A 15295-nucleotide genomic window follows, 5' to 3' on the forward strand; every position below is an offset into this window, starting at 1 on the left:
GGAAACTACGATTTATTATAGGTGCTAGGAAAGAATATAAAATATTGAATGTTTATCTATACAAAACTTCACTAATGACTTAATTCTGGTTTTTAAACCTTCAGTGAAACTGTAGAGCATTGACAGGTGATGGATGTTTAGCCAGCTAATTACTCATGTGACCATTCTCTGTTGTAAACTTCTATTTCAATTAATGATTTGATTGTGTGTGTGTGTGTGTGTGTGTGTGTGTGTGTGTGGTCTTGTGATGAACATTTTAATGTGAGATCATGTATTCTGAATAATGTATAAGTACTGAGGACAAAGAGATTAGAAAGAAGTGGAGAAGGGTTTTTTTTTGTTGTTGTTGTTGTTGTTGTTTTGTTTTTTCCTTTCCCAGCTTAGAGAAGAATCTTTTCCCTTTTCCTGCTTAGGATCTGTCTGCGTTTCTCCTTGTATAGTTTTCATAGGAAACTCTTTACATCTTAGAAATAAATGCTATAATCACTTTCCTAAGGGTCTCTTTTTCTTCTGTCTAGCAGGCTGAAAGAGCAGTGCAGTTCCTGCTGAGATAGAACAAAAGCCACATTGCTTAATTCCCCTTGCTGCTAGGATAATCAGTTGTTAATCATATAAGTCAACAGCCTTTTAGCCTCAAAAAGAGCAAGAAAGATTTTTAGAATTTTTTTTTAGAAGTTATCATCATCAATTCAGTACAGTTAGAAAACTAGAATATTCTGAGACCCTCAGACTTTAAAGCCATCACCAGAGTCCTACTCTGTTCCCTCACCACTACCCTCTCCAGGCCATAAGTCTATTGGCAGGATGACAGGATTAAGGAAGGAGAGAGAAAGAGAGAGAGACAGAGAGAGAGAGAGAGAGAGAGAGAGAGAGAGAGAGAGAGAGAGAGAGAGAACCAGAAATCACCAGCATGATCCATATTTAGTAAATATCATTTTAAAAGAAAAAAATTTCCTGACCTTTTACCCTTGCCAAAAAATTACTTGTAATGATCACTTTTTGTACTCTTTTGTTTTTCCTTTGTATTTATGTACTCTTGTTTCCCTTAACTGTATTCTATCTATAAAGCTAATACCCACTCCCAGAATATCAGAATACTCAATGAATTTTGAAGAATGAAGAGGCCTTTAAAACTAGGTTTTCAAATAAGAATCAGTTCAATTATTTAAATGTGCTGCAATATCATCTGTGCATCATGGAAGTAAAATGAGGTAGAATCTAAGGCCAGGTTGGAGAACTTGAATTCTTGTCTAAGCTATCTCTAGAGCTAGGACTTACAATACTGGAGTAAAAAACAGAATAAATAGAAATAGAGTCAATTCAAGAATGTTTCTTGCAACTCTTTGAAGAGGAACATTTAACGCACAAAACAGTAAAACATGACTGTTTCTGATTATTAGTGCAATGCTACTGTGCTTTGAATAGATGTAAAGAAAGTAGATACATAAGAGTGATCAATTTTTTTTGTTATGAGAGGTTATTCTCATTTTATTATTATTGTTTTTTTTATTATTATTTTGCCAGCGTTGCTCTGTATCTCTATGGCTTTTCTAGAAGTCATTCTACAGAACAGTTAGAGTTAAAAGTCTGTGCCACCACTGTTCTGTGGTTCTACAGTTTGTTTTTGTTTTGTTGTTGTTGTTTTGTTTTGGGGGTTTTGTTTTGTTTTGTTTTTTAATTTAAACTAGAGGATAAGGATAAACTACAGGGAGCTGAATAAGCAGACTGAGTAGGACAATTTCGGGCAGCAAGTATTGTTCTTTGATATTAGAGAACTACAAGGGGATATTTTACCCTTTTGTCCTGAGCTCATGAAAATTTCTGGTGTGACTTTCTCTTAAGTCAGCAGTCCAAAGTTTGTTTTGACTTCTTCAGAAGAACAAAGTCATCAAATGTAAGACTCTGATGAGCCTTAGCTACTGGGGACTCCTGAGTGGAGCATGTGGAGCCAGAGATCGATGCAAAAGCAAGAGGAGTTTATTGTTCCAGTGTACTGGTACCATAGTGCATCTAAAGAAGGGCCAACTACCAGGGGCAGCCTGTTTGGCCAGGTTTTATACAGTTTTCATGGATAGAATAGAGCAGCAGCCACTAGGCACAATGTGATTGGCAGAAGAGTGTGACTTTTAAACTGATTCGTACTTAAGAGAATGAGGTAGCAAAGGCTTCCCTTATCTGCAGGTGACCAATGGTCAGTACCCTGTGTGCTCTTTCTGAGGAATGTAATCAGCGTCTCCCCTCTGGAGAGGAGGGAGTCCTACATTCTCCATGAACTCTATCTTCCTGGAGAGGAGGGGTTCTGAAGCTATCTTGAGGCCAGTTGGAATTTTCCAATAGTCCTTAGTTGACCTCTTCACAAGGTCCACAGCAAAAATTATATTTAGGATTTTCCTCTAGCCTGGGGGGTCCAACCCGTGACAGGGGATTAGGTTACATATATTCTTATATTATTAAGCATGTTTCTGACATGGTCAAATGTAAAGCCTTTTGTAGAGAGCATTGAGGCCATAAGTAAACTACTTAAAGTTTATAAAATAAAATTGATTTGTTTTGTTCTATTATTTATGTATTATTTAATGTTTACTGGTAAAAAACCATATCATAAGCTCTCTTTTCTGAAGTACTTATTGTTTATATATTTAAAACAAACCACTCCCCCAACAGGGTAGCTTTAAGCAACAAGATTGAATTTTGTGTAATCAGTGCTTCAAGTGGTTATAAATAAAAATTAAATTAATATACAAGTAATTATAGATAAAACAGGTACATTAACACTGGATTTGGAGTAGGTCAATGCACTTTGCTCTGAGGTAGTTACTTTTAAAAAACGTTCTTGTGTATTAACAGATAATTGACAAACAGTAAAGTGTATCATTTCCAATGCACTGCATCCTTGATTTTGGAAACTCCAAGATACTTTTAACTTTATTTTGTAGATGAAACATTAGACTAATGGTATGTGCCGTTCTCGGCTTATATAGAAAGATTATCTCCCCAGGATCTGTTGTTGGTCAGGTGGAAACTATGATGATTCCAAGTCAGAATAAAAGTTGTCAGGAAAAACTCTATGCAGGTGATTGTTATTTTTTGCTCGAAATCCAAGTTCTGAGGCTTTCCTGAAAGCCCATGAAGTCTCACTATCAATACTCATTCCACTCAACTCCACCCCTTGTCTTGTTTCTTTTTGTTTCTCTTCATACTTGAGCTCATTTTGCTCACTGGGAGGAGGCAAGCCACAGGGAATATCCTGCCTCTACACTGAAGGTATGTGTGTTTTTCCAGTCTTATATATGTTTTCCCTAACATGTTCCACTCCAGTCTTTTATGCCTTCTTCATGTAACTTAACACCAAAAGATGGAGACTTCTGAGCCTTCAAATAGTTTACTTTCATTCCACAGTATTGCTTCAGGGACTGAATGTATTATTAGTCAGGGACCTTAAATCACTACATGTTATTCTTTGCGATCTACACTATATTTGGCAACGATCCCTTTATTTGTCAAATTATATTCTGGATTGCTCTCTACATACTGATTTATGACTGTATCAAAATGTACTTTCTTCATGTTTCCCAGCATGTCTGATATGCTCTTTCTACTTTGATGACGATCAGTTATGTTGACAGTGCAGATACTGGATGGACTTTAAGGGAGAGGTGGCAACACTTTAATGGTGTTTGCTGATAGTAGAAGAGTCTGTTGTACCATTCAAAATAGAGACCAGGAATAAGGAAGTGTCTTACTTTTTGGATGAGCAAATCTTCTATGTTGACTGTTCACAGTACAAGAAGAGTTTCTCCTCTTACATTCATGCATAGAGTAGTGCTATTACATCAGGTAACATGGAAAGCTCATAATAAACATGACCTGACCAACTTGGATAACATGATTGATCTACGTGCACAATAATACTGGCCAATGTACATACATTATAGAAAAATTTAAAAATTAATTGAATCTCAATAAATACATACTTACAGGGGAGTATGTTACAGAGACAAGAATACGAGAGGTAAGGAAATCAAACTGAAAGGTTCCTGAAATTTTCTGTACTTATATAGCTAAGAGAGTCCCATTCCTGTATAAATTTGGTTCTTTTTATATACTTAATAATTTCTAAGTTTCTTCCACAGAAGAGAAAAAGTCATAGGAAAATACATATTTTCAAGCAAATACAGGTAAGTGATGAAACTCATGTGATTTCCTTTGCACAAAAACAAACAATTTTCTAATCTTTTCTTTATCATTGTCTAGAAAATACTACAAGAGCTGTTTGTGATCAAAGCACTTCTGGTCTGAATCTCCTGAGCTGTGTGAAAAAATGCATTCTGATGGAAAGAACTTCAGACACCATCACTGTAATATTTCCATGTTGGTTCCTCTATTAGTATGTGGGTGAGAGTTAAGCATAAATATTTTATGAGAATCAACTCAGAAATAATCAAAAATCTTGAAAACTGCATGTTAAAAATTGCACTTTAAATGAATGTTTGTAAATCTTTAAAACTAATTCATAAAATGGAGCATCTTTTGAAGAAAATATTTGATATCTCACAGAGCATACTTCTAATGATTTTATTCATTGAATTAATAATTGGAATTATAGGAAATGGATTCATGGCCTTGGTGCACTGCATAGATTTGGGTTAAGAGAAAAAAGATGTCATTAGTTCATCAAATCCTTACCACTTTGGCGACTTCCAGAATTTGTCTGCTCTGGTTCATGCTGATAGGTTTACTAATTACCTTACTGTATGTAGATTCAGCAACTACTAGAACGATGATGCAGTTTGCTAGTAATCTATGGACTATAGCTAATCATTTCAGCATCTGCCTTGCTACTTGCCTCAGTGTCTTTTATTTTCTCAAGATAGTCAATCTTTCTAACTCTCCTTTTCTCCATCTAAAGTGGCGAGTTAAAAAAGTAGTTTCAATTACAATTCTAGTGTCTCTAGTCCACTTGTTAAATATTTTACTAGTTCACTTGAAAATTAAGATGTGTATAAATGAATATCATCAAATAAACATATCATACAGCTTCGCTTCTTATTACCATGCAAATTGTGAAAGGCGGGTGTTAAGCCTTCACATTATTTTCTTGTCTGCCCCTTTCTTTTATCCTTCACAACTTTTCTCCTGCTCATCTTCTCCCTATGGACTCATCACAAGAAGATGCAACAGAATATTTAAGGATGCAAGGATGCCAGCATAATGGCCCACTTCAAAGCCTTGCAAACCATGATTGCCTTTCTCCTACTGTACTCCATTTTCATCCTATCTCTGTTACTACAACTTTGGAAACATAAATTAATGAAAAAAAACTTTTTTCTTTCTCTTTTGTCATTATATATATATATATATCATTTCCTTCATTCCATTCATATGTCTTGATTCTGGGAGACAGGAAGCTGAGACAGGCCTCTCTCTCTGTGTTGTGGTGGTTGAAATGCAGGCCAAATTGTGTGGAATAAAATCTTTGTGTTTTCATTTTCAATTTTTAAATATTCTTTGACTTTGCATGAATTTGATATTTTATTTGCAACAACCACTAATTAAAACTAATTATTCATTTTGCAATTTTGTTCTAGTTTAATTCTTAATACACATATCAAAAAGGACCTGGTTATATTCCAATAAAACATAAATCTGTCAAAATTATATGAATTTTACATCAATCATTAATCACAGAAATTTTGAATTATGACCTATCATATGTGTTAATATCTATAACAAACTGTGAAAAATGAGTAGAAGGCAGGAAATCATCAAACTCAGGGCTGAAATCAATCAAGTAGAAACAAAAAGAAACATACAAAGAACAAACAAAACCAGGATTCATAAATAGAACCTAATGAGCCATCTCTCTAGTCCCTTCCTTAGAACTTTCAGAAACCCAAATAGCAAAAATACAAAATTGTAGCAGGCAGAGGCATGCTTAGTATCTGTTTTTTACAAGATTTTTTATGGTAATTTAGAGAACAAAAGAAGATATGTTAGGAAGATATTATTAGGAAAACTGTACAAATCTTTTCCATTAATCCTTTGCTCTGATGAAATAATTTATAAAATATTATTTCTTGGTAATGCTAAACCATTTAAATCAACTGAAGAATATCAAGTTTCATCTAGTATTTTCAACAGTTTTTCTACATTTTTCTTTCAGTTCTATATATTAGCAGATATCTCTGCTTAATCAACTCAAAATGAGGCAGATGTTAGACAAAGTGAAAACAGCAAAAATTATGAAGAATAATGACTTTATTTGCAAGCTATAAAATGAGAAAAGAATTTTTCCTTCCACACCAGCTGTGGAATATTCCAGCCTAAGACATACAGTCTGGGGACGGGTCTTCTGAGATGTTTGAGGGATGGTGTATCCCATGCAAAGCATTGAGCACCCTGCAGTTTATCGTGTGTTTTCCTGCTTTTTTCTTTTCAAAGACAGTAAAAGGATCTCAAAAGTTTAGTACACATACAAAAGCCCAATGTTGATTAAATTTAAGTTTGAAGATTAAGAAATCATAGCCATGGATTTAAACACACAAACACACACACAAACACACACACACATACATACACACATACGCACACTTGCATAATCCTATGAGACTTGAGTTTATTAGCAGGCATCTTTCCTATCCAGAGATACAGATAGACAGACAGACAGACAGAGAGAGAGAGACAGATAGAAATAGAATTTTTTTGGAAATTTTCTAATGTTTTCATGACACTGGTGACCTGCTAAATGGATCAGAAGATACAGTACCTCAACTAGCTGAATTCATTGCTTTGCCTACCTCAAGAGCTGCTTTATTTGAAGCAGTTATGACATTTTTATGAAACTGTGGTCAAATATATTTTATAGATGGAAAATTACATAATTATTCCTACTGCTCAATAAATATCAATCATTACCTCTCCCCTCTAGTTCTACCATGTTATGTTTGCTATGAAGATGGTTAATTTTCTAACTTTGAATTTTTCTTCCTGTAAAATGTGGGACATAAGCCTTTACATTCAAAGATCAGTAAGAAATAACCTGGGTGACTTCTAACAGAAACCAAAATGATTGTCTCTGTGTTTCATTATACCTCCTGCAATTTTTCCAAAAAGGCTGATAGTTGACTAATTTCTAAAGATATTCCTGCAGAAGACTTTAAATTTATAAAATAAGTAAAGATGAATATATACGTGTTGGTATTTGATGGATTTATGAAAATCAAAAGACCTATCAAAAAAACTTATATACTTGGTGACAAGATGTTTCTTTTGAATTCTAAAGTCAATGCTGATGGGAGCTTGATATAGCTGTCTCCTGAGAGGCCTTGTTAATGCCTGACAAATACAGAGGGGGATGCTCTCTTTGAACTGAGCACACGGTCCTCAGTGGTGGAACTAGAGAAGGGACCCAAGAGCTGAAGGGGTTTGCAGCTCCATAGAAGGAACAACAATGTGAACCAACCAGTATTCCCCAGAGCTCCCAGGGACTTAATCACCAACCAAAGATTACACAGGTAGGGACCCACAGCTCCAGATGCATATGTAGCAGAGGATGGCCTTGTCAGATATCAATGAGACTTCAAGGGCCTCTCCTCTCATTGCCCTAGTGTTTGGGAATTCCAGGACAGGGAAGCAGGAGTGGGTGGTTTAAAGAGCAGGGGAAGAAGGGATGGTATAGGGGGTTTACAGAGGGGAATCATTTAAAATGTAAATAAAAAACATCTAATAAAAATAATTCTAAAGTCAAATGTATTTCATTTACAGATGATCTGAAGAACTTTTATTTCACCAGGTTCTTATTCTGTTAATGTCTTCTCACCAGCTGTAGTTCAAGTTGCAGAGATTCTGACATCCTCTACTAATTTCAGAGGGCTCTAGGCATGTGCACACATATAGGCAGGCAAAATATTTGTGCTCATACCATAATAAAATTTAAACAACATTTTAGAAGAGTTGACATTTAGTAGTTTATTCTAAGATTCCACACAAAATATTTTCCAAATGATATAGAAAACAACGTGTATGTGTGTGTATATGCGTGTTTCTTTAATGTAGTTGGTTTGAAGAAAAAAAGTTACAACAAACAGGCAACAGAAAGTGTGAGATATTCAAATCAATTACAGATGATCTGAAGAACTTTTATTGGGTTAAATGAGACAGTCATATAACTCATATTGTTATGCATATTAATACATGTTTGTTCCTTATTTAACAAGTAAGGGTAGTATCCTCCTTAGTTGTAAGTAAGACAAAAACAGCATTCTAATAATCAACAACAACTCAGATAATGGGATTTATGATATAAGGAGGAAACATGACAGTCTAAGAGAAGACAAAGAAATGAATCAAGCTAATTTAAAAGTAAAACTGTATTATGTTACTCATTATAAAACCAAAACCCCATCTATGTCAACTTAGAACACATTTACTAATCATACTTCTGTGAGACATTATACAACATTTTAGCAAAACAATGCAATAAGTTGAAATGTGGAATTTTACAATTTCATAATTACATGTTGGCACATTAGTAATAAGTAAAACAATGAAGAAGGGTTATTACACTCTGGAGATAAAGATAAGAATGTAAATCATCAAAGAACTTTGATACAAACTCCAGTTTTGCTGCTTTTCTTCCTGGCTTTTTATGGGTGGATCTTATGCTCTGGATGCCGTTGCCCAAACTACTAAAGAGTAGTCAATTTTTTCAATGAACTATTGAAATTTTCTACCCTGACTCAGCTAGTAAAAACAATTAATTCATGGAATTCTTAGACAAATGGATGGAGCTAGAAAATATCATCTTGAGTGAGGTAACCTAATCACAAAAGAACACATATGGTATGCACTCACTGATAAGTTGATATTAGTCCAGAAGTTTGGAATATCCAAGATACAACTCACAGACCACATGAAGCTCAAGAAAAAGGAAGACCAAACTGTGGATACTTTGATCCTTATTGGAAAGTGGATAAAAATACCCATGGTTCACAGCCAACCAATAGACTGAGCATAGGGTCCACAATGGAGCAGCTAGAAAAAGGACCCAGGGAGCTGATGAGTTTTGCAGCCCTGCAGAAGGAACAATAATATGTACCAACCAGTAGCCCCAGAGCTCATAGGAACTAAACCACAAACCAAAGAGTATACATGGAGGGACCAATGGCTCCAGCTACATATGTAGCAGAAGATGGCCATTTCAGACATCAATGAGAGGAGAGGCCATTAGTCCTGTGAAGGCTCGATTCCTCAGAATAGGAGAATGCAAGTCAGGAAATTGGAGGGGGTAGCAGGGAGAGGAGGGATGGGATCGGATTTTTTGGAGGGATAACAAGGAAAGGGGATACAATTTGAAATGTAAATAAAACAAATATCTAATAAAAAGTTTCTATTATGCAAAAAAGAAAATTTCCACCTATTAAAATTATTATTTTACTAAGTTTCATAATTTGTGTTCAATGTCTTTGTGTGTATTCATGTCAGTGCCATGTGTGTACAGGTTGTGAATGTGTGGACACATTTCTTTGTGAATGGTTACATCAATTGTCAACCCACCAGTTTTCAATACCTTTTTCCCTCCTTGGCTTGGAATTTGCCATGGACCAGCCTCAGCTTGGGCTTGGAGAGTTCTGAGAGAATGGGTGTCTGAGTGTAGCAATAACAAAGGACCCATGATTTGACATTTAAGCTGGCAGCCTATATTCTAAGACAGCTTTACAGCCTGCTTTGTCTATGATCTGCTTTCTCCAATTCCTCCATTTGACCTGCTCCCCCCTCCCTCTCTGTTTTGCTCCAGACCTTATTCTAAGTAGTTCTCTCTTGCTATTCTAAAAATTCTCTGGATTGCTAATTTCCTACATATCATAAACCCAGTCTTTTATTTTACCTATCAATCCATTTATTTCAGGTTTCTTTAGATTATCCTATGAATCAGCATTCTGTTTTCTTTTGACATTACAAAAGAAGTCATTGATCTGCCTGTCTCTATTAAGCACATACACTAAGCTTAGCCAGTGAGAACCTTTCCTGAAATTACCATTTTACTGTACATGGACCTGACCTTTCTCTGCCCCAGGATAATTCTGAACTCAGGAATTTGTCTGCCATTGTAAGCATTTAAAGAAAACAAACAAACAAAAAACAAAACAAAAGATCTCCTCAGCTGGGTGGGATCTCCTGCCATCACAACTCCCTAAATCTCTAACTCCTTCCTTAGTATCTTTCTGACAAATTGACTCATGATATAACTGCCTCTGTTCCTTTAGATTCATGAAGCCTCTCATGTAATTCTTATTGTATCCTTATATTTTGCATAGTTGAGAAATTACATACTTTTGAACTCATGTTTTTAGAGTTCTTTTCCACAGCTTTAAGGGCTGTACTGAATGCCCACCATTTTTTATTTTTGCTTAGTTATTAGTCACACCTTCACCCCCCCACAGATTCTGATCATTACCCCTGCTGTCTGATTATTATGGAGTCATTAACATTAACAGGAATGACATTCCTTAAAGGAGGGATGTATAATATGTACATTATTATACAAATAATCCTTATGCACAAGTATGCTGATCCTGTCCTTGTGATAGGAACCATGTCATTCTGTCCACAATATGTGTCATGGAATTCTGCTAAAATGTATATTCTTCTATTACTGTGATTTTGTTATAAATTCATGAAATGTTAGTACCAGGTATATGACTATTTAATAAATTTGGAATGCAAATTATATGGCAATTCAATCATAGGTAAAAATGAAAAGGTCCCTGCATTGTATCAGGCTTCACAATAATACAGGAATAGAATGGTGCACTCAAAATCAGATATTTGAAAACTACAGCCAGATCTTTAGCATTCATATCTGTGATCATATTCTTTGGAAAATGTGTTTAGTAGATTAACTGATCAAATATAAAGTAAATCATGTTGAATAAATCACAGTTATACTTATAAAATGAAAGTACAGAACATGAATTCTTTGCTCTATGAAGAAAATTATTCTCAGTGCTCATCATATATTAACATGGTTAATGCTAAAAATGATGATGTTCCTTTTGGAATATAAAGAAAATAAAGATAAAAGAGATTATGTAGCATATTCAGTTCCCATAGAGAGAAAATGAAAACAATAAAAATATCATTAGATACAATCTGACATTGTCTTCTCCATCATCTACATTCATTCTCTCTTAGTGTCTGAGGGGATTGATCTCAGTACCCTACACAGGTAGAAAAACCCATAGATGTTTATGTGGCTTACTACGAAATGACAATGTTCACACATCACCCATGCATATCCTACCATATACTGTCAATTGTTTATAGATCACTTCTTATATGTAATATGATACATTGTATAAACAGCTGATTTTCTACTCTTTAAAGAACTGGGATAAGAAAGAGAGATGATCACAAAGATGCTTTAGGGATCCAATCTCTCTTTATATCTTTGTTCCTGAATATCAGCCACAGTAATATAGAAAGAGAAGGATAGCTCAGTTTGCTGTTTCTCAGAACATAGACAGAAGAGTGAGTGGAAGGAAAAGAGACTACAGCAGCTTGGCAGAACATCACTGTGACTTTTTTCTTCAGCATTTCAGAGCCCCAAAGGTATATGGAAAGAAGCAGAAAGAAAATGGAGACACTTCCTGCTGCGGCGGCGCAGCAGAGGCGGCAGTGCAGCAGTGGCTGTTCCAGCTGAAGGGCCATCAGCAGTGGAACCAAGGCAACACAGGGACCAGTTAGGCCCTGCGCCCACGACCACTGACCTTCGCTGACCAGCCGGGCAGCAAGCAGCTGCAGTTGTGCGGCGCCTTTCCTGCACGGAAGCCACTTCAGAACTTGGCCTCCCACCAGTCAGGAGAGGTGCATCCATCTTGGTTCCGTACTCCAGGGATCGGACAGACTGAGGTACACAAACATAATCCGAGGCCAACACCACGGTGGTCTGAGCCCGACGGGCGTTGGCCTGCACCCAGGCCCTGGGCTGGTCGGGGGGCCATCAGGGTGCTAACCCAGCCAGGAGGTTTTTTGCCCAGGCCTGCGTGCACGCCGCCGCCATTTTGCCTGCAGGATGACAGAGAGCTCTGGCGGGCAGACCTGTAACAGGCATAGCCTGAGGCTAACAAAGTGGGGGTCTAGGCGCCAAAAGGCACAGGACTGACCCCAAGAACTGGGCGGCTTGGTGGGCCATCTGTGAGTCAACCCGCTCAGGTGATTGTTAGCACAGCAGACTCTCACGGTGCTTTCAGGGAGTGCGGGCGTGCCCGCCCGCCATCCTAGTCACCTGGTGAACCCAATTAACAGTCGTAGCCCTAGGGGAACTTTGCTCGGACCTTGGCCTCCCAGGCTTTTGCCTGGACTCAGGGACTGGGCGGCCAGGCTAACCTTGGGTGCGACAGCCCGGTTGGCGGATCGGCTGCCCAGCGGAGTGAGCGGAACACAGGGGAGGTCACAACAGCATACACTGTCGGCACTCCCTGGGGTTGCACACGGGATCCATCTGGTCCACAGACACAATCTGGGGCAAGGCCTCAGGCGGAAGCCCTCAGCTCAACTCACTCCACTTCCGGATCCAGATCAGCCTGGGCGGCAGCACCACATCTCCAGGTCCTGCAAGAGGCTAGAGGGGCTTCCGGGCGGCCAGCTGGGAGAAGTCAGTGTGCTCCAGTGAATCCAGCGGGCCCCAGCAGGAGCCTTCGGGTGCCTGCTTTGGGATCTGAACAGCCTGGGCAGCAGCACCCTGTCTACAAGCAGTGCAGGAGGTAAGCTGTGCACAAGAGGCCAACTGGAAAGGGGCAGCTTGCACGGGTGAGTCCAGCACTGACAAGACTAACACCAGTGAGAACTAGATGGCAAAAGGCAAACGCAGGAACGTCACTAACAGAAATCAAGGCAATATGGCAACATCTGAACCCAATTCTCCTCTACCAACATGTCCTGGATACCCCATCACACCAGTAAAACAAGATTTGGATTTAAAATCACTGGTCATGATGCTGGTACAGGAACACATGAAGGACATACTTAAAGAAATTCAGGAGAAAATGGATCAAAAGTTAGAAGCCCTTGCAAGGGAAACATAAAAATCATTGAAAGAAATCCAGGAGAATACAAAATTCAACAAGGAGGAAATGCAAAAACCACTTAAAGAAATACAGGAGAACTTTGGTCAACAGGCTGAGGTCATGAAAGACGAAACACAAAAATCTCTTAAAGAAATACAGGAGAACTTTGGCCAACAGGCTGAGGTCATGAAAGAGGAAACACAAAAATCTCTTAAAGAATTACAGGAAAACACAAACATGCAAGTGACGGAGCTAAGCAAAACCATCCAAGATCTAAAATCAGAAGTAGAAACAACTAAGAAAACTCAAAGGGAGACAACTTTGGAGATAGAAAGGCTTGGGAAGAAATCGGGGGACAGAGTTGCAAATATCAACAATAGAATACAAGAGATAGAAGAAAGAATCTCAGATGCTGAAGATTCCATAGAAACCATGGACTCAACAGTTAAAGAAAATGCAAAATGCAAAAAGCTTGTAACCCAAAATATCCAGGAAATCCAGGACACAATGAGAAGACCAAACCTAAGGATTATAGGCATAGAAGAGAGTGAAGATTTACAACTTAAAGGGCCAGAAAATATCTTCAATAAAATTATGGAAGAAAACTTCCCTAACCTAAAGAGAGAGATGCCCATGAATATACAAGAAGCCTACAGAACTCCAAACAGACTGGACCAGAACAGAAATACTTCCCGTCACATAATAATCAAAACACCAAATGTTCTAAACAAAGAAAGAATACTAAAGGCAGTAAGAGAAAAAGGCCAAGTAACATATAAAGGAAGACCTATCAGAATCACAGCAGACTTTTCACCTGAGACTATGAAGGCTAGAAGGTCCTGGGCAGATCTCATGCAGACTCTAAGAGAACACAAATGCCAACCAAAACTACTATATCCAGCAAAACTCTCAATCACCATAGATGGAGAAACTAAGATATTTCATGACAAAACCAAGTTTACCCAATATCTATCCACAAACCCGGCCCTAAAAAGGATAATAGGAGGACAACACCAATACAAGGAGGGAAACTTCACCCTGGAAAAAGCAAGATAGTAACCTTTCATCAAACCCAAAAGAAGTTAAGCATTCAAATTTAAAAAATAACGTCAAAAATGATAGGAAGTAACAATCACTATTCCTTAATATCTCTTAACATCAATGGACTTAATGCCCCAATAAAAAGACACAGACTAACTGACTGGATACGTAAACAGGACCCTACATTTTGCTGCTTACAGGAAACACACCTCAGGGTCAAAGGCAAACACAACCTTAGAGTAAAAGGCTGGAAGACAATTTTACAAGCAAATGGCCTCAGGACACAAGCTGGAGTAGCCATTTTAATATCAGATAAAATTGACTTTCAACCCAAAATCATCAAAAGAGACCCTGAGGGACACTTCTTGCTGGTCAAAGGAAAAATACAAAAAGAAGAATTGTCAATCCTGAACATCTATGCCCCAAATGCAAGGGCACCCTCTTTCGTAAAAGAAACTTTATTAAAACTAAAAGCACACATTGCACCTAACACAATAATTGTGGGTGACTTCAACACTGCACTTTCCTCAATGGACCGATCAGGAAAACAGAAACTAAACAGGAACACAATGAAACTAATTGAAGCTTTGGACCAATTAGATTTAACAGATATATATAGAACATTCTATCCTAAAACAAAAGAATATACCTTTTTCTCAGCACCTCATGGTACCTTCTCCAAAATCGACCATATAATTGGTCACAAGACAGATCTCAACAAATATAAGATTATAGAACTAATCCCATGCCTCCTATCTGATCACTATGGAGTAAAAGTGGTCTTCAATAGCAACAGAAACAACAGAAAACCCACATACACGTGGAAACTGAACAATACTCTACTCAATGATACCTTGGTCAAGGAAGAAATAAAGAAAGAAATTAAAGACTTTTTAGAACACAATGAAAATGAAAGCACAATATACCCAAATCTATGGGACACAATGAAAGCAGTGCTAAGAGGAAAACTCATAGCCCTGAGTACCTCCAAAAAGAAAATGGAGAGAGCATACATTACCAGCTTAATGACACAACTGAAAGCCCTAGAACAAAAAGAAGCTATTTTGCCCAGGAGGAGTAGAAGGCAGGAAATCATCAAACTCAGGGTCGAAATCAATCAGGTAGAAACAAAGAGAACCATACAAAAAATCAACAAAACCAGGAGCTGGTTCTTTGAGAAAATCAAC

At 37.5% G+C, this 15295-nt stretch overlaps 1 pseudogene; it reads left to right on the top strand.

Moving 5' to 3' along the window:
* Positions 1-4518: 4518 nt before the first annotated feature.
* On the top strand, positions 4519-5512 carry LOC127678157 (taste receptor type 2 member 109-like; annotated as a pseudogene).
* The last annotated feature ends 9783 nt before the right edge of the window (positions 5513-15295 follow it).

Source organism: Apodemus sylvaticus, chromosome 2 (assembly GCF_947179515.1).
Source record: "Apodemus sylvaticus chromosome 2, mApoSyl1.1, whole genome shotgun sequence".
Classification (NCBI taxonomy): domain Eukaryota; kingdom Metazoa; phylum Chordata; class Mammalia; order Rodentia; family Muridae; genus Apodemus; species Apodemus sylvaticus.